The sequence below is a fragment of the Topomyia yanbarensis genome, chromosome 1 (assembly GCF_030247195.1).
Source record: "Topomyia yanbarensis strain Yona2022 chromosome 1, ASM3024719v1, whole genome shotgun sequence".
Classification (NCBI taxonomy): Eukaryota; Metazoa; Arthropoda; class Insecta; order Diptera; family Culicidae; genus Topomyia; species Topomyia yanbarensis.
This window is the reverse complement of record NC_080670.1, coordinates 197013433-197038262: the sequence shown is the minus strand read 5'-3', so window position 1 is coordinate 197038262 and position 24830 is coordinate 197013433. Positions and strand designations below refer to the sequence as shown.

Sequence of the window (24830 nt, the reverse complement as noted above, 5' to 3'; positions counted from 1 at the left end):
TGAGTGTATTAGTATTTTTTACCTTATTTATTTTATTACGATTACGTAAAACCTATAAAATACAATCGATTTCAATGAAAAACCCACCCGTCGATCTACTGAAAAGCCCATCAGATCGGCATCACTGCACCCACAGCAGCAGCAGCCTTCAGCTATTCTACTCTCTTCTTAAGTACTGCTGCGCGCAAGCAACCAGATCCCGATCCAGCAACCACGACGCGATTCTTTCACTCATTGCCCACCGCAATGTGGTGGTGGCTGCGGGGAATGAGAGAGAGAGACAGTGAGAATAAGATTGTGTAAGAGAGTCGCTAGGCTTTCTCAGTAGGCGTTTGCTGCTTGTGGCTTGGCTGCTGCGACGACGATCACCGATCGAGTTGTTGTTGTTCTTTCCATTGCTGTAGGTACCTTAAGAGCTAGGTAGGTAGAGCTTAGCTAACAGCGCAGCAGCGCATTGACGACGACGAAAAGGTTCGTGTGCCCGCGCGCGTTCCATTCGCTAATTCGCCGGCAAACTGGTCGGACGCGTTTTTTTGTCGATCTGCCCTGTCTGTCTCTGTCGTGTGCGTTTGTGTGTTTTCTTCACGTGTGGTTTTTTTTTTGCGATCGGGATATAGACTGGACACCACATTGGCGGCCCTCCGCTAGCAACCGCCGTGTTGCGTTACGTCACTTGTCAGTGCAGTGTTTGAAGCGTTTTTTTCGTGCGTGAAGTGAGCTCAAAACTAGTGAAAAGGAAACTTCGAAAAAGTGACAAATCATTTCAATTTTATCCCGCAAGGAACCAGCGAAAACAACAGTCTGTTTTAAAAAGTGTTGATATTTTACTGTGCCCAGTTCTTAAGTCTATAGGAGGCTGGTCGACCGACCAAGCTGGGCTGGCTGAGCCGCGAAATGAAAACAAGTTTCGTTTTATAATTCGATAGTTCTGAATGTTCGCGACCTGATGGGTACTGGTGGATGATGCGTGGTGAGCTATATTTTTAGTCGCGGATCACCCACGCACCCCCAAGCGCGTCGTCGTTCGTCGTCGTGAAGAAGCCCAACCGCGGAACAGACGACTGACTGCTGCTGCTGGTTTGTGTAAAAGAGTGTGTCATTTTCGCGATTCGATTTCACTGTGCGTGACCGACCGATCGACCGTTGCGTTGGATTGCCCATATTTTAACGGGGGTGTCGAAAGGTAATTGCATCTGGAGCAGCTAGTACTAGCATGTGTCTGTCTGTTTGTGGGGTGGTTTGTGGTTCCTGGGAACAACACCATCATTCGTCGTCGGAGGTCGTGTCGTAGTGTGCCAAAAGACAATTAGATGAGCTCGTCGTTTGTGTGTTCGGTGCGGAACTGGGGCGGCTCAGGCGGGGGCGTCGTGTTCGGCGGTTAGAGAGATAGGTTAGAATTTACTTTGTCGCGCACGAGCGACGAGAGTGGCCGGACCGGCGAGGATGTGGATGGCGTGAAAAATCGAATCGAAGAAGCTGATTAAAACGAAGAGATTAGAGGTGTCAGCTCCGCGAGGAGCTAAATTGGATGTGTTGTGGTTGTGATGATTTTTGTTGTTGCTGCTGCTGCTCGCTCCATTCTAGTTGAAATGTAGAACGAGAAAGAGAGTGAATCAGTGAGAGAGGGGGAGGTACAAGGTGTTAAAAGAGGTGAAGTGAACGACAGAAAATAACAACGGAGTTTGTACCGAAGCTGCAGAAAAAAACGTGATTTTGGCGAAACGGTCCTTATACCCATACACACACACTCGTGGATTTTGTTTTAAACGATCGTGCTTTGGATGGTGATTCGAAGAATTCGTTCGAGGTGAACTGATTAGAACGGGCGGGCGAGAAATTGCGAGAAGGCCCCCACGAGATTGAACGAAGGTAGGTTTTAATTAGATTCCTATGCCATTTTATTGACGCTTGGAGCGGGTTTGTGTTCTGCTGATCCACCGTTGATTGCAAATTGGGGCTGGAGGCGGGAACACTGGGGGCGGGGGGTAGGGAAGGATTTATCCGTAAGGGAATTCTCCTTGAGACACTAGCCTGGGCAGACAGGCAGAAGGACGTTAACGATTGACGGTGTGATGTAGGGGGGGGGGGGGGGGTTGTTGTAGCCCGAGACGAATTGGAAAATGGTTTTTGACGAAGCGTCAGTAACTAAGAAGCAAAGTAGGCTGAGGAATTCCAGAATATATATTCTGATTCGTCATGTTAAGTCCAATTCACTTTTTTTCATAAACTCGTTTATCTTTGGAAGTTTATTACTTTTATCTATTTGTATTTATTTATTTATTTACGCAGGACTCATCACCACTTGTTTTTCTTGAACCTACATACATTGCAGATAGGAGCAATAAAATGGAGATAAAGCGCATGATTGATTGATTCATTTTAATAGTCGCATAAATCGTCTTCAGTGTTCCTTTGCCGCGTCTTTCTGGTATGTGCTGCTTTTATAATAGTTCATACATTTATGGACATTGATTCTCAGATATTTCTCTTTATTGTAAGTAAAAAGTTTTACACTTGAAGTTATTTGTCGTGTATGGTGTTCCAAGACCTCAAGGGACTTTACGAAGTCTCTTTCGATTTTAAAACTCAATTTTGAACATGAAAAAAAAAAGTTTTTACGTTAGGAAAACAGAACTATGAACAAAAATTCTGTGTTTTATAATTATAATCAATTTCCCTTCAGTAATGCCTACATAACGCTTTTATTAATGGAGATATCTGTATTTGTTGAAATTCAGTCACGGTTTCCGCCATGACATTACCAAATTGATTTTCTGTACGTGAATTAGTTCACGACATTATGAACATTATCCATAAAACCAAAGGTAGACTCGTGATTTTATTCATAGATTTGGAAACATTATTCAGAATCCGACTATGCGACGTGAACTGATTCACGATTTATTACATCTTAAACATGATCTGGTTTACGTGGTTGTGAAATAGTTCATAAAATCAAAATACATTTTCTCCTGAACTATTTTACGAAACTCGTAATATTATTCGTGAACTCTTTCAATCATCATGAACTAATTTGTGATTTTTAATATATTGGTCACGGATCAATATATAGTTCAAAAAATCATTAAAGATTATTTATGTAAAATTGAACTGGTTCATGATTTCTAGTATAATAGTTACGGCTGACCATTCGTAAATAAGTTCAATAAATCGGAAAATTGGAACCATTCGTGCTCATGAAATAGTTCACAACCTCAAAATGTAACTCATGTATTCCTGAGCTGGTTCACGATTCCTAGTATATTATTCATAACTCACCGTTCGCTCTTGTGAAATATTTCACGACATCATGAAATGTAACTCATGGAAACGTGAACTGGTTCATAATTCCTAGTATAATAAACATGCTTGCCCGTGAAATAGTTCACAAAATCGTAAAAGATTGTTCCTCGATTCGTGAACTGGTTCACGTTAAGTGCTTGTGTTATTTAGAAGATATCCCTAATCATTTGCAATTTCATGCAACCCTGCACATGGTCACGAAATTTTCACGTGAATTATTTCACAATATTTGGGTTTTCATGAAATATCCAATAGTTATATTCAGCTGCTAGCGACTAGTATTCGGTGCGAGCAGCAGATACACCCAGGTTTTTTTACGCGGGGGATACATAAAAAAATGCGTTAATTCGAAAATCCTCGTAAAAAAACCCTCAGGAAGTCATTTTGAATGCAAAAGAAGAATTAGAAGATTTTCGGAAAGATGGAAGAGACTCCTTATGGCCCGCATCTCAACTATATTGACGAGTAGATGCCAGAAAGTTATGCTTGACACCATTCGCCGATATCCATGATGGCGACTTCCGGATTAATGAAATTCGCTATAACCCAATCAATATGGGTATTTTCGGAATGATTTTGACGAGTAGATGCCAGAAATTGATTTTTGACGTCATTTTGAAATTCAAGATGGCGACTTTCAGCTTAAAGAAATTCTCTTCCACCCAATCAATATGGGTATTTTCGGAATAGTCTTGACTAGTAGGAAACATATGTCGATGTTTGACGTAATTTTTAAATTCTAGATGGCGACTATCGGTTCACCGAAATTCCCGCATGAAAAAATCTGGGCGATCATTCGAAACTTCCCCGAATGTAAGATCTAATCCGGAACCAGCGAAATGCAAAATATTTTTATGAGTTCATCCAGAAGAGTACGGTGAGAATGGAAGTGAGAGGAGAAAGAGAAGAATGTTGTGTGAGCAGCGGGTTTGAATTGATTCAAGTTTGAGACCTTGCTCAACTCAACTCAAGTAAATTCAATTGTTTTATTAAAACTATTTGTACTACTATTTCAACTTCTAAAAATACCCATATTGATTGGGTTATAGCGAAAGAGGCTAACCCGGAAGTTGTCATTTTGGATTTCATAATGGTGTCAAGCATAAATTTTTGGTACCTACTCGTCCATTCCGGAAAAACCCATATTGATTGTGTTATAGAGAATGTCGCTAAACCGGAAGTCGCAATCTTGAATTTCAGAATAGCGTCAAACATAAACTTCTATTACCATTCCGAAAATACCCATATTATGCATTACGTTTTTTTTTGGGTTTTGACGTAAGTGCCAACACCATATTGAAGACTTTTTTGGTGATATTCAACGCGGAAAACAGATCGAAATGATAAGTTAAACGAAAGTAACTACCTGAAAAAATCACCACAGAGGCAGTATTTGAACCTGCAACCCTTGGGACTCCGACCCATTACTCAAATCCTTATGCTATCTCCTGGACTAAGATGACGTCCCAGGATGAACACACGGTTGTCGTATTGACGACAGTGATCGTACCATTGCCTTTAAGGCGAGAACATTTTCGCCGCTGCCATCGCTAGATAAAACATTTGATGTACTTAATTTCCCCACCGAAGTTCGACAGAAAATGAACTAAAATCAGACACAAGATGATAATAAACATCCCGGTCTTGGTATCTAGCGGAAAAATAAATAGATTAAATGGCAGCGGCTGCTGTGTGTGTGCTTTATAGGCGGTAATACGATCACTGTCGCCAATGCGGTAATCATGTGTTCTTTCTGTGACGTCATCGTAGCCCAGAGATAGCATTAGGATATTTTTCATTGAGCCGGAGTCCCAAGGGTTGTAGGTTCGATTTCTGTCTCTGGGGGGATTTGTTCACATCAGTTCTTTGGATTAACACACCATGCGACTGGTTGGGTATAATGGACACTTTCGTAAGCTTATGCTCCATTTGCATCTTTAATAAATGCTCCACCTTATGATAGAATTTAAAATGAACGATTTGGTTGGGCAGATGTTGTGGGTTTTCTGGGGTGCGCACTGCTATTAGTGCACATTGAAAGTATTGGAAGGAACTCTATAGCTTTTCATATGGTGGCAGAAACAAATTGAACGTAAACGTGAGGCCGTTTTAGGCTCCAATGAACCCATCAAGAAATCTAAAACGTTGCTTTCCAACGTTAAGTCTGGAGCCCTTATGCGCAAAGTGGTTAATCCATTGTTGCATGCGCCAAAGGACGTTTCCCTATACTCGTCAGCGACCCAAAGCTTGCAGTGCTTGGCTAACCGAGATATCACTCAGTACCTGCCTGTTGCTTTAGTCGTTCACACATGTCGTATGACCTGTTTGGATTTAGTGTCTAACTGGTGCCCATTTTGGTGTTACTTTGTATATATTGTCTAACTGGTATCAAGTTGAGATCAGTTACTGACAATTTTTCAGAGAGAAAAAATAGTCACCGAAATCGAATGCATGCAGCGGCTACATGCCCAAACAGGGACCGGTGAGCTGAGGGCAGCCAAGAAAAAATTCACATCGACGTCAGAAAACTGGGCACGACCAAAAAGATATTCGCTGAAGATGTAAATATGCCAGAAACGACGTACAAAAGTTTAACTAAATGATTCACAACATGAAAAGGAAACGAACATTGGTCATGATTAACGACCAGGACGGGAATATTTTGACGGATTATACAGATGTGAACGTCAGGCGGAAGGAGTACTTTGAGTTACTATTGAACGGATTAACGAGTAGAGCAGGCACAACCAGAATTGGGGTTGACCGACAAACTGCACAAATCTACACAAGCTAGACAAAGTACGAAATGTTAAAGCAAGAGCTGAGAAACGGCATTGCCATTGGGAAAGACGGAATTCCTGCCGAACTTAGGTGTGGAGTGATCGGCTGTACGAAATAATCCACTGCGTGATCGGGATGATCTGGGTCGAAGCAGAAATGCCTTCGGTTTGGTTGGTTGGCCTCGTATGCTCTATCTTCAAGAATGGTCACCAACTCGAGTGACCTACCTATCAAGGTATGACGGTCCTTAATTGCGCCTATGATATACGCTTCCGTGTTCTGTTTAGCAAACTGCGCCCGTTGACTAAATCCTTTGTCGGCGAATTCCAATCACGGATAGACTAGATGTATTGTTGTTGCTGCCACTCTATAACTGACCAGCGACAAATTCTGGCTAAATTCCGAGAATACAATTTGCGGACTCGTCAACTGTTTGTAGATTTCAAGGCGGCGTAAGATTCAGTGCATTGAAGGGAACTCTGCTAGATAATACAAAAATCTGGCTTTTCTCACAAAAACTGGTTAGCCCGATTCGTATGAGATTGGATGGGCCCAAAATCATGTGTCAAAGTACCGGGAGAGACATCCGACTCTTTTTATGACGTTAGATGGATTAAAGCATGACGGTGCACCCTCTAATCAAGCGATTTTCAACCTAGAGTCCGCGGACCCACATTGGGCCGCGAAGAAAAATATTTATCTCGGAAAGACATATTTGGTAACAGACTGAAAATAATATTTGGATCGAACACAAAATGGATGTTAACCTGCGGAGGTCCGCAGCAACCCTGAGTAATTACGAAGGGGTTCGTTGGACGAAAAAGTTTGAGAACCGTTGTTCTAATCAATTGTTGAAAATAGCACCCGAATGGGGCGATTCAAAAACATGATGTTCAAATTAAACGGAATCATCATCATAACCAAGCTTCTGGGTTTCACTAATAACATCGACATCATTGATCGTAGAGTAGTGGAAGAGGCATTTGTGCCTTTCAAAAGTGAGCCTGCGAGAATTGGACTGACTATAAACTTTGACAAAATCAAATACATGATAGCTGATGGAAAACGAGGCCGTTCGAACGGTATTGGTTCCGAGGTGGAAATCTTATATTTTGGACCCCTAGGGTCCGGGAATTTTTATATTTTGGACCCCTAGGGACGTGTATTAACGATGTTAGCCGCTAGGTAAAAGGCGCGCTGCGGCGAATGGGACTTCGTTATCAGCTAAACTCCCGTAACCTAGATACGCGAACAATACTTGATTAATACGATTCGCTGATACTCCCTGTTGCTCTGTACGGCCATGATGAATGGGCGTTGAAACCAGCAGACTATGGAGTGCTCACTGTGTTTAGCGGCCCTTACACGTTCAATATTTTTGTCAATATGCTTATTGACGATATTGTTACAATATTTCAATCCCATTTGAAAGCCCTCTCGCAGGTTGATGGGATTGACGGTATTGTAAACATCATCAAGCCACAATATATTCAATAGAGTTATCTAAATATAAGGACCTTCGCTCTTTTTAGTTTTTATTTGCACCAAGTTCTACTACTAGAGGTTAATTAGTTCTCATGTTAATATTCCACCAAACATTATGACTACTGAGGATTTGATTTATATAAGAAGCCCGCTTCAAGATGCTGATTACAATACGCCTCGATAGTGGTGTGTCGGGGAGGCCGGGAGGGCTGATATGAGCCTTTTGTCTGTTCTATACCTTTCCTCTATTCACCAGCTCATAACGAACAATCAACCAGTAACAAATAGATAATTGAGAAAGGATGTGCTATGTGTGGTGATTGGCTATTCAAGTATTAGTAGTGTTTGAAGTACTAATGTATGTCTCATGTGATGATCATAACTTCAGCTGTATCTTGTACCTATCTAATCTATTACGTCTCTCATATATTGTCTTTTATTTCTTCTTTTCGAGTCCTATACTGCCATTCTACACCCGCCTTCAGCTGGGTCAACAAAGATGGTGATAGTGAACGTCTTAACACTCACACATTCTCAAACGCGGTCTCAGCGGGAACCTACAAAAATGCCATCGTGCACGCGATTACGAATCGGTCATGTCCGAAAGTCTATCCTTGATCCTAGAAGCCTAGGTCCATGCCTTCAGCTGGACCATTTAAGAAAATACGCCCATACCTATTAGACAACACGTCTCATGGCGACATGACCGGGAACCTTATCGATATAAACGATCCCACTCTCTGCCAGAATTCAAACCGCGCACTGAAAATTTAATATCAGACTCATGGTTCGCGCAACCATTCAAGCACATACGTTACAAAATCACGTCAGCGCACAAACGTTAGAGCCCCTCGCGATTTTCCAAGCAACATACGAACTCGCAAACATGATTACACCCCGGTGATAAGGTGAAAATCTCAGCACTCATAAACTTACCAACACGATCTCAAGTGTCAACCTACAAACTCCCGCGCTCGCGCCATCATGAATCGGGATCGTCCGGAAGTATCTATCCTCGGTACAAACAATCTAGGTCCTTGTTAATTATTAAAAAATAATAAAATTGAAAAATAACTACCATATCCACTAGACAAAACGTTCCATGGCGACATGACCGGAAACTCTAGTGATATGGGGTAACTCTCTCCCTGTCAGAATGTGATCCGTACATCGGAAACTAAAGATCAGAATGACGGTCCGCGAATATATGAATCGCCGCAGGGTTTCAAAATCGAATTTATACATGCGAAGTCACATACACGCGACAAACACGTCAACATACGAACGCTTAAGCCCTTCGCGATCATCTACGCACACCTATGCCTGCGATCGCGTAAACTTGATAACACTGCGGCAATTGTGTGAACGTTTTAGTACTTACGAAGTTACAAACGCGATCTCAAACGCCAACCCGCAAATGCGCGATCATGAATCGGTCACGTCCGGAAATCTTTAACCTTCATTCTAGCAATTTAGGTCTATACATTCAGTTGGACCAATCAAAAAAAAAAAATAAAGCTCATATCCACTAGACCACGCGTTCTACGACGACATGATTGGGAACTCTAATGATATGGAAGAACCCACTTCCTTCTGGAATCTGAACCGTACACAAAAAATTAAGTATCAGATTCACGGTCCGCGCGCGATTATTCTAGAACACACGCGAATATGCGAAAGGCACACGGTTATGAAATAGAATTTATGCACGCGAAGTTACACGTTAGCACACGCGACATACAAACGCACACGCGATCGAGCACATTAACGTACAAATGTTCGAGCCCTTCGCGATGATACACGCGATTCCCTACGCCCGCACATGCCTGAACCGTACAATGAATATCACATTCAGAATCACGGCCCACTACAATTGGCCTATTGCAGTGTTTTATTGAGCGACATTGCCTGTCTCGTCTGCAAATTGTAGTATGTGATTCTGACGGGGAGCCCTTTCGAGAACCTAGCTCTACAGCTCCAGTAGGATAACTCTCGAAAAAAAAAAATAATGATAGCATCTCTCAAAAGAATTTCTTTATAATAATCTAAAGAAGATAGAGTATCAAAATGTTTTATTGATTTTTGCAACTTTTGAGAGACGCAATGTTCATTTTTCTCCTACTGCGTCCATAACAGCACACTTTACCCTACCCATTTCATGTTCTTCACTGCCTCTGAGACCACATACCTTTTTGAGGGGTAAGACCAGGATCATCAACGTCAATAGTATCTAAAACACGTTAAAACGATTACGATTTTGCCATCCGGGGTAAAAAAAACTTACGTCATTGACAAACAATTGAACTAGCAGCGATCCCAGAGTGCTACCCTGGGGGTACCCACCACAACTCGAAACGATCGAATTTGTACAAAAGACGTAGTTTTTAAAATAGTATCTCCAATCAACAGTCATCATCGCAGCGTCAATACAATGCAACACAGCTCCAAAGTCGAAACTTGTTCAGTTCCGTCCATGCTAGGTGGGAAAAGAAGAAGATCTTCACCGCTCCGTGAACCCCATGCCCGGCGGGGGCAAACTGCTTATTTATTCGATTGTTGTACCGATTTGTGACTCACAACCATCCCGTTGTCGTCCGCTTCACCGGTGTGTACCGCCTTCTAGGCACACACACACCGACCATTGGTTTCATCGATGGAACTCAACGCACATGATCACATCTCATCAACAGTTTTCGTCCACCACTATTCCCGAACGGTAGCAGCTCCGAGCGAGAGTCGGGGGTGCGGAAGGTCGTTCGTTCGTTCGTCCGCCTGTCCGTCCGTCCATCGTTCAGGTTTGAAGATGAGCGCATGAAAACAAATAAATTGGAATTGCGCTGCGCGCGATTGCAATTTCTTGGACCGCGCGACGAGGAGGCGAAGAGACGAGAGCAGTACAAGCATAAAATTATGAGTAACGCGATTAGCAATAGTAATGAATTGGAGTTTTATAAGGTAAACGTGGCCGGCCGGTTGAGAAGAGTACGGATGGGAAACTATGGAATTTACATACAATCGGATTGATGCGCGGCGGAGCGAGGGGATTTTGATGCACTTGGCTTTGCTCGCTCGCATGGCAGGGGGTACTCTGAACCGCCAATCGTAACTGATTAGCGGAGTGGTCAATGAGCAGGAATAATCGCAAAGAACGAGTGCATTGACTGCGACGGGAAACGGTTATTAATGCTGGTTCGCACGTTGTTGCCTAACGGGAGGGATGCGTTTTTTTTCTCCTTGGAAGCCCCTACGGGACTTCAGGATTGCAGATGTAAGCGGTACGTTCTTGTACGCTACGGTGCCGATTGAGGTTAGGGTTATTGTGAATGAAAGTGTTAGTACCGCTGTCTGCCTGCGCCACCACTGCATCTGTCAACTGTCACAGGATAATTAGCGGTCAACGAGTCGGTCAACACCGGTTGGAAACCCCACGGGCAGAAATTTTTACATCGCTCATAAATTATCCTTAGAATTTAATTGCAGCCATGTTGTTTTTCTATAGTCGATCTGTCCTGTCCCGTTCGGCGGTAGTTGAAGGCCGTGGGGAGCAACGACCTCCACTGCCGTTGATGGGTGTGTGCTGCATGGCCAAACCTTTTACCGGGACGAATTTTTGAATCTTGCCTAAAAGCCTTTCCAAAACGTCGGGAGATATTTTAAATAACGTGTCCAATTAATCCCCCGGGTATAAAACATCAATTAATCATAGTCGCAGATTCTATGGTCGCGACATCATGACGACCCCCGCGCGCTGTGGCTGTTGCTGCTGGCTGGCTGAGGTGCTAGCTGGAAGTCCAACTCGTTAAATTTATAGCACTGTCGCCGTTGTGGTCGTCGTCATCGTCGACGACGACGACGGCGATGTTCTGGAAGTTCGAGAATGCTGCGGTCCCAGACGACAACATCCTGCAGGGCGGCCCCCGGTTAGTTTCTTGACTTGACTCGACCGTTCTTCGGAGGTGGTGGGATATGGCCTCTTGCACACGGTGACTTTTGAAAGTGCGGTTATGGAAAAATCAATTACATTTCGATTACTGTCTGCTGGTTCGCGCAGGGTCGTCACACGCACGAGGGGTACCGGGCCACCGTCGTCACCACTGCTGGGATGGGACGGGAGGTTTGCTGGTTGGTTTGTGTCCGCATCCGTGTGTGGGGGTGCCTTAAGGGCAAAGCAATGTGTTTCGCATAAGTGCGCACACACACAGAACCATTAAATAGGTGGCGTTGATTTCTGGAACGCCAATGCTGGAGGGGGGCACGTGATGTGAATTGTGAATTGCGCGCAGGAATTGATTTTCTGCCGGACCGTCAGGGTCCGTTGCGAAAGCCTTCCATCGAGGAGGATTTGCTTGTAGATGGCTAGAATCTCGAAAATAAAAAGTTTTTCACTGTATGGTAGCGATGGAATTGGAAATTATTAAAAGTAAAAATATAAAGTTGGGTACAGGACAACCGTTATGACATTGACAATGTACGATGTACTTCGAATAACTGATGTGGGCACAATCGATAATTTTTTTCTCAAAACAAAGGTACAGACGCTTGTTGCGCAATAGTCTAAAACCGTATAACCTAGCGCAAACCATTCTCGGATAAGGCATTTTATAAGTTCTGTGATCTACGAAAAACAGCTCATGTTGCAAAGAAGGAAAGATATAATTAGAACCAAATTGTTGTATTATTCAGTCAGTTATAGATTCCCATTCAAATTATTAAATTGTATCAATTGACAAGAATGAATGAAAAAAAACATATTAAAATGAGTATCCTGGAATCGTTTGTTTGTAAACTTGACTTTCTATTAAGATAGACTTAGCAACCGATTCGTAGAACATGTGACAATTAGAGGCCAGCGCAATGGTACTACTGACTCCTTCTGAGGTGGGACTCCAACTCAATATGATGAGACTATGAGACTAGATGCGAAGCGAATAATTCTAAAGCAGATACGATATTGAATAATATCCACTATACTGGATTAATTTAGGCGATAGCTGTTAATATCATTTATAAAAATTGTTAACTGCTAGTCATAGATCAAAGTAATCGATAACTATCAGATGTAACAACCTAACCTAGTCTAACTCTTCATTTCATAGCCTCAATTTTGATGTCCTGTGAAGGGAACTGTGCTTTGCAAAACTTACCATCTAATTTAGATCAAATTGAATTTTATGTTTGGAATTCATCTTGTCAGTAACTAACACTAACTGGGGACCAGCTAATACACCACAAATCCAAAATAGCACCAGATGGAAACTAAATGCTAACAGTCACAGAACTTGTGTGTACGTTCAAATCAAACAGACTAGTGTCAAGTTTGCATAGTGCCAGGCGTTTGCTTCCCAAGCCCAAACCAAGAGTTCGTTTCTGTTTCCTCATCTGCAAATAAGAGCTTGTGTGATTGCTTTCCGGGACATCATCACCCGGGATCAGCCGCATTCTATAGGCGTTCACACAGGTTGGGCGACTAGGTATTTTGATTTAGAGATGGTGCTAGTTATTGCTCGGTACCATCGTACCCGATTGATATATTTCGCACAATGCAAATTATCTGTAAACTGTTACATTCTGAAAAAAAAGATATGGAATAGCTCGGACTTTATTTGAAATTTTGCGGGTAACTTTAGAAACATTTGATTCTAGAAGTTCTGTAAAAATAAATTGCAAAGATATTTCGGTTTTTGAGTAGACAGTCGTGTTATTTTCATGCATAAAAACGGATTATTTGTGATAAGCTCACAATTTCGTATAACAACAGGTGCACAGGTGAGGAATATCTCGTTAATAAATGCAAATGAGCACAACTTAAAATATTGGGCTCAATACGTATACCCGAGACGTACATTATCGCCCACCAAACCGATATTTCAAAACTGAAATCAGACCCTACCCTATATAGTGTAAGAAAAATAATGCACAAGTTACGTGAAAATATATTTTGTAGAAAGGTATAGAAATAACAGCCTTCTTTCAAGGAAATAATCAAAGAACATTTAGATTAACTATATATTGGATTTAACAGCTTTGGACCAAATGATTCATTCGGCTAAACGACACTATCAGTCAAATGGCATTCTGTCAAGCGACTGGACACCTCTGGGCTATTGAACAAACGAGTCTTTGTTTGAATGAAACGCCTTATTTCTAAGGTCAAATCTCGGCTCCACCAGACCTATTTAAACTGAATTTGAATTCTAAAAAATGTGTGTAAAGTACATACGCGGATTCTGGGTGCTGTGCAACGGAATAACAAACATGTAAACATATGTTGCGTATATGGCTATATGTAAAAAGAACAGCTCATGTTGGAAAGAAGGAAATATTTAAAGAAAATTTAGGTTATTAACTACAAATTTGGTTAGGTAGCTTTCGACCAAATGACTTTCGGCTAGAGGACACTATCGGCCAAATGACATTCTGTCAAACGATCGGACACCTTTGGGCTATTGAACAAACGAGTCTATTTGAATGAATCGCCTTATTTCTAAGGTCGAATCCTTGATCAAATCTGCTACATATCTCGGCGCCACCACACCTATTTAAAGTCCATTTGTAAAATTATGTGTAATCTACATACGATGATTGTGGATACTGTCCAACGGAATAACAGATGGAGACATAAATTAAGTAACCCTTTGCGACGTATTGGGACGTATACGTATACGACGTATACACCTAGTTGGCGTTGACATATAAATACGAATTCTTTCTTTTAATCAACTCTTAGGTAGGAGTAGAACTAGCACAAAAAATTATGTGAATTCGTTAATTACTTATTAGTTATAAACAATTAAAATTCGAAAATCTCGTTTTTTACAATACGGCTGTGTCTCAACTAGAAGCCCTAGAATCTAAAAATTTTTTTGCAAGAATCTCAAACATTCAACTAAATAATAGATTTTTTACAGAATTTTTCGTAGGTCAGTTTTTTCATAAAAAAAATATGCAAAAATGGATTTTATTATTATGTTGGTCTATAAAAGATTCTAAGAGACAGGGATAACTTCTCAACTAGTATAAAAATAGATTATGTGGTTTTTGAGGTCTCTGATTATGATTCTGATAACAGAATTTGAAAATTAAAAATGGCGGCTACACAATGGCAGCAATTTTTACGAAATTTGAGAATTTTGTTACAAAGAGTATAAAACTCATCCGCCGTTTTGAATTTTCGACGTCAAAATCAGAATCAGCGACCTGACAAAACCCCTTGTAAGACGTTTTAGGCCAATGTGAAAAACATGACATTTAGCCAAGCACAGTCGCCATATTGGATCCGCCATTTTGAATTTTACATATTCGACGTCTGAATCAGAATCAGCCACCCCGAAAACCCCTTGTAAGACGTTTTAGCCCAATATAAAAAAACATGAAATTCAGTCAAGCACAGTCGCCATGTTGAATCCGTCATTTTGAATTTTACAGTTTCGAAGTCAAAATCAGAATCAGCGACCCCCAGAAACCCTCTTGTGAGACGTTTTATACCAATATTTAAAAAACATGAAATTTAGTACAGTCGCCATATTGGATCCGCCATTTTGAACTTTACATTTTCGACGTCTGAATCAGAATCAGCGACCCCAAAAACCTGCATAAAGCTAAAAATAACAGTATCAACTATGACAAAAAATCGCGTCGCAAAGGGTTAAAAACGCGGTCTCAAGCATTAATGAAACGGTCACGTACGGAAGTCTAACCTCGGTCCTAGCAACCTAGACTCATACCTTCAGCTGAACTAATCAAAAAATGACGCTCATATTCACTAGACCACTCGTTCCATGGCGACATAGCCGATATATGAGGAAACTGACTCTTCTACCTTCTACCGTACATTAAAAATTAAGCATTAGATTTACGGTCCGCGCGCGATCATTCAAGAATACACGCCACATGATTATAACATTGAATTCATACACGCGAAGTCACACGCGACAAACACGTTAACATACAAATGCTTGAGCCCTTCGCGACCATCCACGGCACCTACACCCACGATCTCGCAAACATGATAACATAAGGTCTCAGCGATTATAAATCTTCAAAAGCGGTCTCAAGTATGAACCTAAAAAACTCTCGTGCTCGCGCGATCATGAATCGGTCACTTCCGGAAGTTTCTATCCTTGGTATCAGCAGTCCAGGTCCATGCCTTCAATTGGACTAATTAAAAAAAAAAAGAAAACTCATATCCGCTGGACAACACGTTCCATGGTGACATGACTGGGAGCTCTTGTGATATGGGGTAACTCACACCCTGTCAGAATGTGAACCGTACACCGGAAACTAAAAATCAGAATGATGGTCCGTGTGACCATCCAAGAACGCACGCGAATATATGAATGGTCACATGGTTACAAAATCGAATTTATACATGCGAAGTCACATGCACGCGTGCACACGCGACAAACACATACGAACGCTTTAGTCCTTCACGATCAACCACGCACACCTACGTTTGCGATCGCGCAAGCTTTATAACACTCCGATAACAATGTGAACGTTTTAGTACTCGGTCTCAAACGCGAACCCGTAAACGCGTGCGATCATGAATCGGTCACGTCTTAGCAACTTAGGTCCATACATTCAGTTGGACCAATCCAAAAATAAAGCTCACATCTACTAGACAACCCGTTCCATGGCGACATGACCGGGAACTCTAGTGATATGGTAGATTTCACTTTCTTCTAGCATCTGGGCCGTACACCAAATACAAAGTATTAGATTCACGGTCCGCGCGCAATTATCCAAGAACACGCGAGAATATGCGAAAGGCACACGGTTATAAAATAGAATTCATACGCACAAGCGATCGAACACGTCAACGTACAAATGCTCGAGCCGTTCGCGATAATACACACGATCGCGAAGTCCCTACGACTGCACATACCTGAACCGTCCAGTGAATACCACAATCAGAATCGCGGGCCGCTGCAATTGGCCAAAAGCAGTGTTTTATTAGCGGGCACCATTGCCTGTCTCTTGTGCAATTGTAGTGTGTGATTCTGAGGAGGACCCCTCCCGGAACCCTATCTCCAGTAGGACAACTCTCAAAAAAAAAAAAAAAAATATTGCTTATGCCTTGATACATTTGATACAATCAAAAGCGAGCTTCAAAGCGTTTCATCACGTACGAGAAGGTTATTAAGATAGATTCCGCGTGTTCGTTTTATATCAGTCGTTGCTCGCATGCCAAACGAACAACATGTTGATTGTGTTGTCCGGATGGTACGATAAGTGGTAGACGCTATAGATTTTTGGTAATGTTGGCATTTTCACACACTCGCACCTAACTGACCTAATAAAATAATGATAATTTACAAATAGAGGTGCTGCCTGTCCGTTCCAATCATTCGTTGCTCGAATGCCAACCGAGCAGTAAGAGGGGGTTAAGTTTGAACTATGTTAGAGCAGTTTCAGTTTGTCTCAAAAAGTTGCGAAGCTAATTTATAGCGATTCTTGATTGTCAACCCAAAAGTATTGCCATCTGACCAAGATAAAGTACTGATTTTTTTTGTTATCACAGGTTTGCAAGCATTAGTATTTCTTAGAACGCTATTCTTCAAAAATAATCGGACCTAACAGGGTTAATCCAAACTCCATTACATTGATTGTCATTGACCTAAAACAACTAATAACGTCGATCACAATCGCCCGACGTAATCCGTCACCTACACCAAATTTCATAAACCACACCATTCAAATTTGAGTGCCACTGTTTTGAAGCGTGCGTACGTGTGTGTGTAACACCGCTCGGCGGTTAGTCTGTCAAATGTCTGTCGGTTTGCCCAGAGACCTAGGGACAATCCGATTATACCGCCATACACAGTTCGGGAGACAATCCGTCGCTCTCGTACAGCCGAAACGCGTAAATTGACAAGTTCGAGCCGAGGTAATCCCCAAAAGTAATCCCTCACCTTCCATCCAGCTGGTGAAGTACGACGTGGTTGCAAATACTGCTGCTGCTACAACGGGTACCACCACCGCCGGACTACTAATTGGATTACCCTTTCGTGAAGCAAATGGGGCGCGCCGAGACAACGGCGAACGGCCTTTGAGTGACACACCCAAGTTAGTTGGTGGTTGCTGGTGCACAGCCACTGTTGAAGGGTGCTCGCTAAGATGCGAGGAAACTTGCGCGCGTACGCGTAAATATAAACCCGAAAGGTGTACGAACGGCGGGGGGATAATCCTGAGCTGTAATTAGTCGTTCAAGTAATGCTGCTGCTACCAACCTAGTACTTGTGAGGGTGTCTCGATGGCTTCCCAGAATTTGGTATCCTAAACCGCTAAGTTTCCAAAGATATCGATTCACTATGCTTTATTTCTCCTTAGAGGAGAACAATTAGGGTAAAAACTATTTTTTCTTCATTAAAGGAGAAAATTGTTTAAAACCATCTTTGCGTGTGAAGAGCACAGAACCTATAATTAAATTAGTAATGGAATTTTCGCTTCGATCTCGTCTCATCAGTATCCAACACTAACTTAGTGTCAGGACTAAGCTAGCGCCGGATTCTTGTGGGACATCACGCTTGACTATGGGTTTGCTCAGGAACACAAATTGCGTCCCAGTTTTTCGAGCTAGCGTCAATTCGGCGCTAGCTTGGTCTTGTCACTAAGTTAGTGTCGGATACTGATGAGACGAAGACGAAACGCAAATTCGATATCGATTCAAAGGTTCGTGTTAGAGTTGAATCAGTTCAAAGACTTGATTAAAAATTCATCTAATACAGAAGCCGTAAGGCAATCAATTCTCAACTACCCAACCATTGCAAAACTTAAGGGAAATGCAATTCTCCAACCGGGGCACGCACCAGGGGACCAACATAATTAAAATTCTTAATACTTTTGCTCCTCTCTCTCTCTCTTTCACCCAGATCCCTTACTGCCACCCGCCCTGCTATTTGCTACCGGAACGCGCTTCCACCAATTCTCCCGCTGCTTTTTGAGCACCGCCGGAGTTGCGTGATTGGTTGGCGTTTCATTGGCGGCCCCTATCGAACCCCGGAACCCCATGATCATGATCTCATTCGGCAATCTAAATCAATGACTTTGGCCGCGGGAGCGAGTGAGCGAGCTATCGATCGATTGCGTGGCCCTATCATTTCCAAAGTCCGCATCATCAGCGGCTGAACGGTAACGGGAACGGGACGGGGACAGAGGAGACATGATGCTGATGTTGATTACATACGCCAACATTATTAGAAGCTGTCTCGTCGCTTGTCGTCGTCGTCGTCGGAACCCCGAGCCCCAAGTGCAACGCAAATTTTCGACGAAAGCTTACGATCGTCTTCTTGATGGACCTTGCTGCAGCAGCAGCAACAGCAGCCTCCCTAATTAATAGTCCGTGATGACAGGAGAACGTCGAAAAATCGAAAGCAGACAAAGCAGTGTGCGCTTGATGACGGGGAAGGGGGCCGGCCTGGGCCGTCGTTCCTTCGTGATTTGGGTCAAAGCGTCGATGGGGACGGACTCGTTTCTGGCTCGTCGTCCGTGTCGTCACTCCGTCACGGTCTCCGTCGTCGTCGTCGTGCTGGGGGTGTTTGTGTGTTGTTGGGATGCTGTGGGTTCGATTAAATTAAAAGCGACGAGTGTTCAGCGGATCGCTAACGACTTCTAACGGGATTCCATATAAATGAGGGGGGCTATTTGTAGATCCGTCACCCTCGTTCGTCCGGATGCGGTAATGGGATAGTAGATTGACTCTTTTGTGCAATCGAATGAGGTTCTGATGGAAAAAAGGCAATCTGTGGTTTTGTTTGGAAACAACCATTCATTCGAGGTGTTCGAGATGGCATTGGAGGCTCGTTTGAAATTTAGAGCCGGGTTAAAATTCGTTCCAAGTGTAGCCGTTCTTTTGCTTTGAAATGTGTGACCTGAGATTTAAGTACTGGGGACAAATTTATTAACATTGAGTTTATGTGCAAAACTCGACAGTTGAAAGAGTTAGCAATTAGTGTACAACCGACCCACGACTGTACGATCACAGAGTACTACTGCAAAAGATATTACAAAATTCATGTCTAGTAACGGTGAAACTTGAAGGCATTTCACGGGCAGTAACAAGTGTGTTCAAGTAATGAGAATGTCGTTAGGTTGTCCTGTATTATTCTCCGTAACAAAGGATTATGGTACACCCCATTTTCAAACCACTTTGTATACGTATGAAAATCAGATTACCATCGGTCAATTCCAATATTGAAGCATGGTCATAAAAACCGAACCCGATCTTCTAGAGACAAATGAAAAAGGAATTTCTAATCCTTTTCCTTCTACTTTACAATAAATTGTGTGCGAACTCAGCACTATCATGGTTTATTTTTAGCAATGCGCTTGCAGTGTTATATGAAAAATTTTGATATTTTTGGAAGCGCTTGTATCTCGGAGTGGGCCCTTATTGAATATTATACCTTGGAAATTAAAAATGGAAGTAGAACCTTCCAAACTAAAATTCATATACCGTGAGAAAAAAAACACCTAGATTTGAACTAGAAAAATTACATATTTGGCAACACTGCTACAAAAAATAGTATTTTCGCAAAAAGAGCGTCTCATGGATTGTCTCAAGACTCAATAATACTGGAGATACAAGCAATAGAATATAAAAGTGTCATCGAAAGGAGAGTGGCGCAAAAAATGAGTTCACAATCCTTTTTTTCCCAAGCGATAAAATGGATCACCGAATTTGCGCATAAGAGCACAAGACCTAACTTTAAAAAGATGGATTTTAATGTTTCGTGTTCCACTCGTCAGTAACTGACACCAACTTGTGTTGTCAGTCAGACGATATAACCAAACTAACACAAAATTATGAACGCTTAAAGCGTTTGCCTGGTACCGAGTGATGTCTCGGTTAGCCAAGCACTGGAAGCTCTGGGTCGCTGACGAGTATAGGGAAACGAACTGTCTTGTGGTATGAGAACCAAACGCCCGCAGGTACGCAATCCGTATTTTTTCCCTAAAGGTAGAAAATTGGTTACACAATTTGACCAAACTTTAATAAAATGGATTTTAATGTTTCGTGTTGTATTGTTTTACAAATAAATGGATTTTTTTAAAATAAATATATTTATTTAGGGCAAAATGCAGTAGCTTAACGAGGCCGATTTTTTCTCTTTTACTATATGTAAAATATAAACTGGAAATTTTAATCAAAATTTATTTCTGTTCATTGTTTGCTGCTAGGCGGTGAGACCCTTTTCCCAGGCGGTGAAATATTTTCAGTGTTATTCACTGCAAATTAAGGTTCAATTGGTCTAACTTCTCTAACGTTGTCGTTAAAGCCCATGTCTTCATCGATACTGATTGTTATTCTTGTTGTTCACGTTCGGATGTTTCTATATATTTCTTGTTCTGACGGATTACTGCTGAAGATCCGTTGTCATTGGTATTTGTCCCTTTAATGGTTGTGCTGGTTGTTGATCTGGAGGTACTAGGCGCAATCGTTCGTATTTCGTTGTTGATTCTGCCAGTTGGTTACGAGAAACAGCGCGTTTTAGCAGCGTATGTTGAAGAATGTAGTTTATAGTAGGTTAATAATTGTTAGTGGTTTCGGCGCGTGAGTCTTCATAATGGGTCTTTTGATTACTGCTAGGAGTCTGGTCATGATAGGTGCATAGCCTTATTTGTTTATAGCTAATGTCTTCCCCTCTTGTACCTTCAAAAGTCAGACATGAAGGTATAGGTTCAGTAGCTGCATTTTCACCACACGACTGCCGTTGGAAATGTCATTGAATAATTATCACGTTCGTGAAAAATTTCCCATTCCCGTATTTCGACATGAATCTTGTAATGTGGTCAGGTATATGTCGTGTGAGCTCACTTTAATTCAATCGTCATCCCTATATTCAGTAATCTTGGTTTTAACGTTATCAATTCGACGCCCTGTTGCACGTTGTTCGTCGCATGTTGAAATTTTCTGCCTGGTCGCAAAGTTGTCAGTACATACAGAGTTACGGACGTGGTGTAGCTGTATGTAGATCACTTTCTCGAAATGAAGCTTCATTTTCACTTTTAGTAACTGTTCTACTCTATGCACTGGTGGTCCAATATGAGTTTGCTTGAAGACAATCGAAATTGTGTTTTGCCATAGTATGGGCAGTCTAATTTAGTGGGGCTGTCAAATTACACTGCGCAGTCGGAGGCAACGATATTATACTGTTTTTGTGCAGTGGATAACTAACAAAGCGGTTGATAGACATAATTGCACATTTACCCATAGCGGAGCGATTTTTAGCTTCTAATCTGTGCGAGATGAGAAGGTAGACGAGAATTATAAGCTGGTCCTAGATTTATAACTTGCCCCAAATCGGTTAAAATCTGTGAAGGTCTATTACAAATCAGCACGTTTTGTTGGTCTCTTTGTGCAGAACTTTTGTATTTTCAGGACGTCGCTCGCGACCAGTTCCTTGCTTGTGTACACAAGTAGAGTGTCAATTTTTAAATTCAGCGTCTACCTGGTTGCCCTATCGGTTTGCCACGATACTTATAAAAATATTGTGCTACAATTTTGGCATAACATTTTATGAAACTCCCTATAATGTGGTTGATTATAGATGTAGAGCTGAGCTGTCTTCGACAATTTGTCATAGCTTTAAACGCTCCAAAACTACCGAAGACGCCAAACCTCTAGAATGCGTAAAACGAAAGCTAGCATCGCAGCGCCATCTATTGCACTGCTAGTTGAATTTAAGTAACACCACCAAAGTAAAGCGCATTTAAAACCAAGACACTTGGCTTAACGTGGCACTAAAAATAGCATACTCAAAGCACTTGGTGCTTTCTCTTACTAAATTTCCCATCCAGGCCCAGTGTGCGTTGGTTGGAACAGTTTCTGCCATCTTTAGGTAGCACTTTAGCTCAAATGGTAGGATAAAAATGTGGGTTCTCGATTTTTTTTACCAAACAGTACCTTGGTCATACTAAATTATCGACGAATCCTCTAGGTAACCTATCGACGAACCGGAGCCAATATTTGCGATTTTTGTTTTCAGACAGGTTTTTCTCGATTTTTTTTTAAAGAGATGCTGCTAAGCGCTTTTCTGGCTGGAATTTTCATGTTTCTCTGGTACACGCTAACAAAATTCTGTGAACTGACTTTTTTCGACGAAAGTCATTTCGCTGAATATCGTTTTGTCGAATGGATCTTCGCCGGATTTAGTTTAATCGAAGGGTTATGGTGATGTGATCTCAGCAAGGAAACGCCCGGTAGTAAAGCTGAAGCCAGATAGATAAAGCTACACATTCCGACTGTGCCTGTTTCAAGAGTCGAAAGAAAAATTTGCGGACTCATTCATAGATACACTTACGCGCATGCCACGCCATTATGTAAAACAGAGGTTTTCAACTGATGGTGAATTCAACCCCTTTTTTCGTTTAAAAGCTAGTGTTAGCCCCCTCTATCCAGTTACAGGTGGAACTAAAATATGACTTATGTCCGAAAACTCTTCTGAACACACTATTCATCCAAACCTGACCATTATTTCACAAAAAGGTATAGTTCGTTGGAATCGAGTACTGATGCACAGCCGTGCGCTGTTAGGCCCCATTCAAAACTGACTCAGATATTTCTTTGTTAAAAGTGTAATAAGGTCTTCTAACAAAGCAGGATTGATTTGCAGTCATCGACAAAGTTGTAGACAATTGAGTTGTCTTCCAGTGCCACCTAGCAAACGAAAAGCCCATAATACCCCTATGGTCATGGTCCAATTTCACCCCTACAGCATGGTGTTTTAAATGGGATCAACCCATGAAAACACCAGCAGCAGAATGGTCCGGTAGATCGAATATAAAAACCATATTTTGGTGTATTTATGGGTCATTGAGACTGTTTTATGGTGTTTTGATGGTTGTGAAACATGGCATGGACCATATTTATGGTCTTTTCATAGAGTTGTATGGTGTATGAACCTATGAGAATTTTTTCGGGTAGCGGTGAAAATGTGAACTAGTGGGTTTTCTTCGCGTAAATTGTCCAAAAATTCCATACAAATTCCAGGCACGTCGGTCCAGTAGCTAGATATGTCCGATTAGCTTCAAATATGGGGCTAGCACTTCTGATGGGACTAAGAATCGACTCAGGTATTGGCCGATTGAGTTTTCAAAATTTTATTATTTTTCTGGGCAGTCCAAGGCCTAGTTTGTTAACCTTCCAAATCCTATTACCCGACAGTGGTAATATTACGAAAAGGTTTTTTTTTCTGCTTATAATCTGCTCATTCCATAAAAACTGCTTTTGTCTCGGAACTTAGTAGGTGTTAGCTCTAACGATTTTCCAATGTCCCATTGAGGAATGATAGTGACTTAGTGTTACACTTCGAGGTTATTTTCTTATCGGCAAGCCCCGCTCAGTTATAATACGATTATCAAATCTATACCACTATTATGATAAAACTAACGATTATTTGGCACGAATAAGTGTGCATGGAATTGACGCCAGAATGTATTGTGGAGCTTATCGGTTGTTTAGTTTATCAAATTCTGTTAAAAGGATGCCTCCTCTAATTGATGTGATGTTCCATTTTTTTTTGCTCACGGCTCTCATAATTATTGATTCATTTGAATTAAATTTAAAGTTCGCTAACATTAGTTGTAATCGGAGGGTTGTATCCCTAAAGCTATTTAAATGGTGATAAAATAATACAGTGGAGACCCGATTTTGTGAGCCTCATAAAAATCCATTTGATGGGCTCTAGCAGACGAACCAACTTCAATGAATCATACTACTTCGTAAATACGTTCGGCGTACCACAAGGCGGCAACCTCGGCCCGCTGCTTTTTTCCATATTTTTCAATCATGTCTGCTACGTGATTCCTCCAGGTTGCAGGTTAATTTACGCCAATGATTTGAACATTTTTCTTATAGTAACATCAGTTCAAGACTGTTTGAAGGTACAGAGATACATAGATCTTTTCGAAGAATGGTGCGCAAAAAATTTGTTAATACTCAGTTTGTCAAAATGTTCCGTGATCACTTTCACTCGTAGGAAGAATCCAATTGTATGGTACTACAACGTGCGAATTGCTACTTGGGTCGTGAAGGACCTGGGAATGCTGTTGGAGACCATTACTCCAGTATCGTGACAAAAGCTAACAGGAATCTCGGGTTCATTTTTAGAGTTGCCAACAAATTTCGTGATCCGTATTGCTTTATTTTTCACTCGTACGGTCTATTCTTGAAGCATCAGCTGTAGTTTGGGAGTCCCTACACCGAAATCTGGAGCAGTAGAATAGAAGCAGTACAAAGACAATTTATACAGTACTCGATT

At 41.7% G+C, this 24830-nt stretch overlaps 1 protein-coding gene across 1 annotated transcript in view; it reads left to right on the top strand.

Moving 5' to 3' along the window:
• The first annotated feature begins 470 nt into the window (after window positions 1-470).
• The window catches only part of LOC131686759 (cadherin-86C-like), a 385841-nt gene continuing 361481 nt past the window's right edge, over window positions 471-24830 (top strand). Inside the window, exon 1 of the mRNA XM_058970741.1 lies at window positions 471-1869. The gene's annotated coding sequence lies outside the window, so the exon portion shown is untranslated. The remainder of the gene's footprint in view (window positions 1870-24830) is intronic.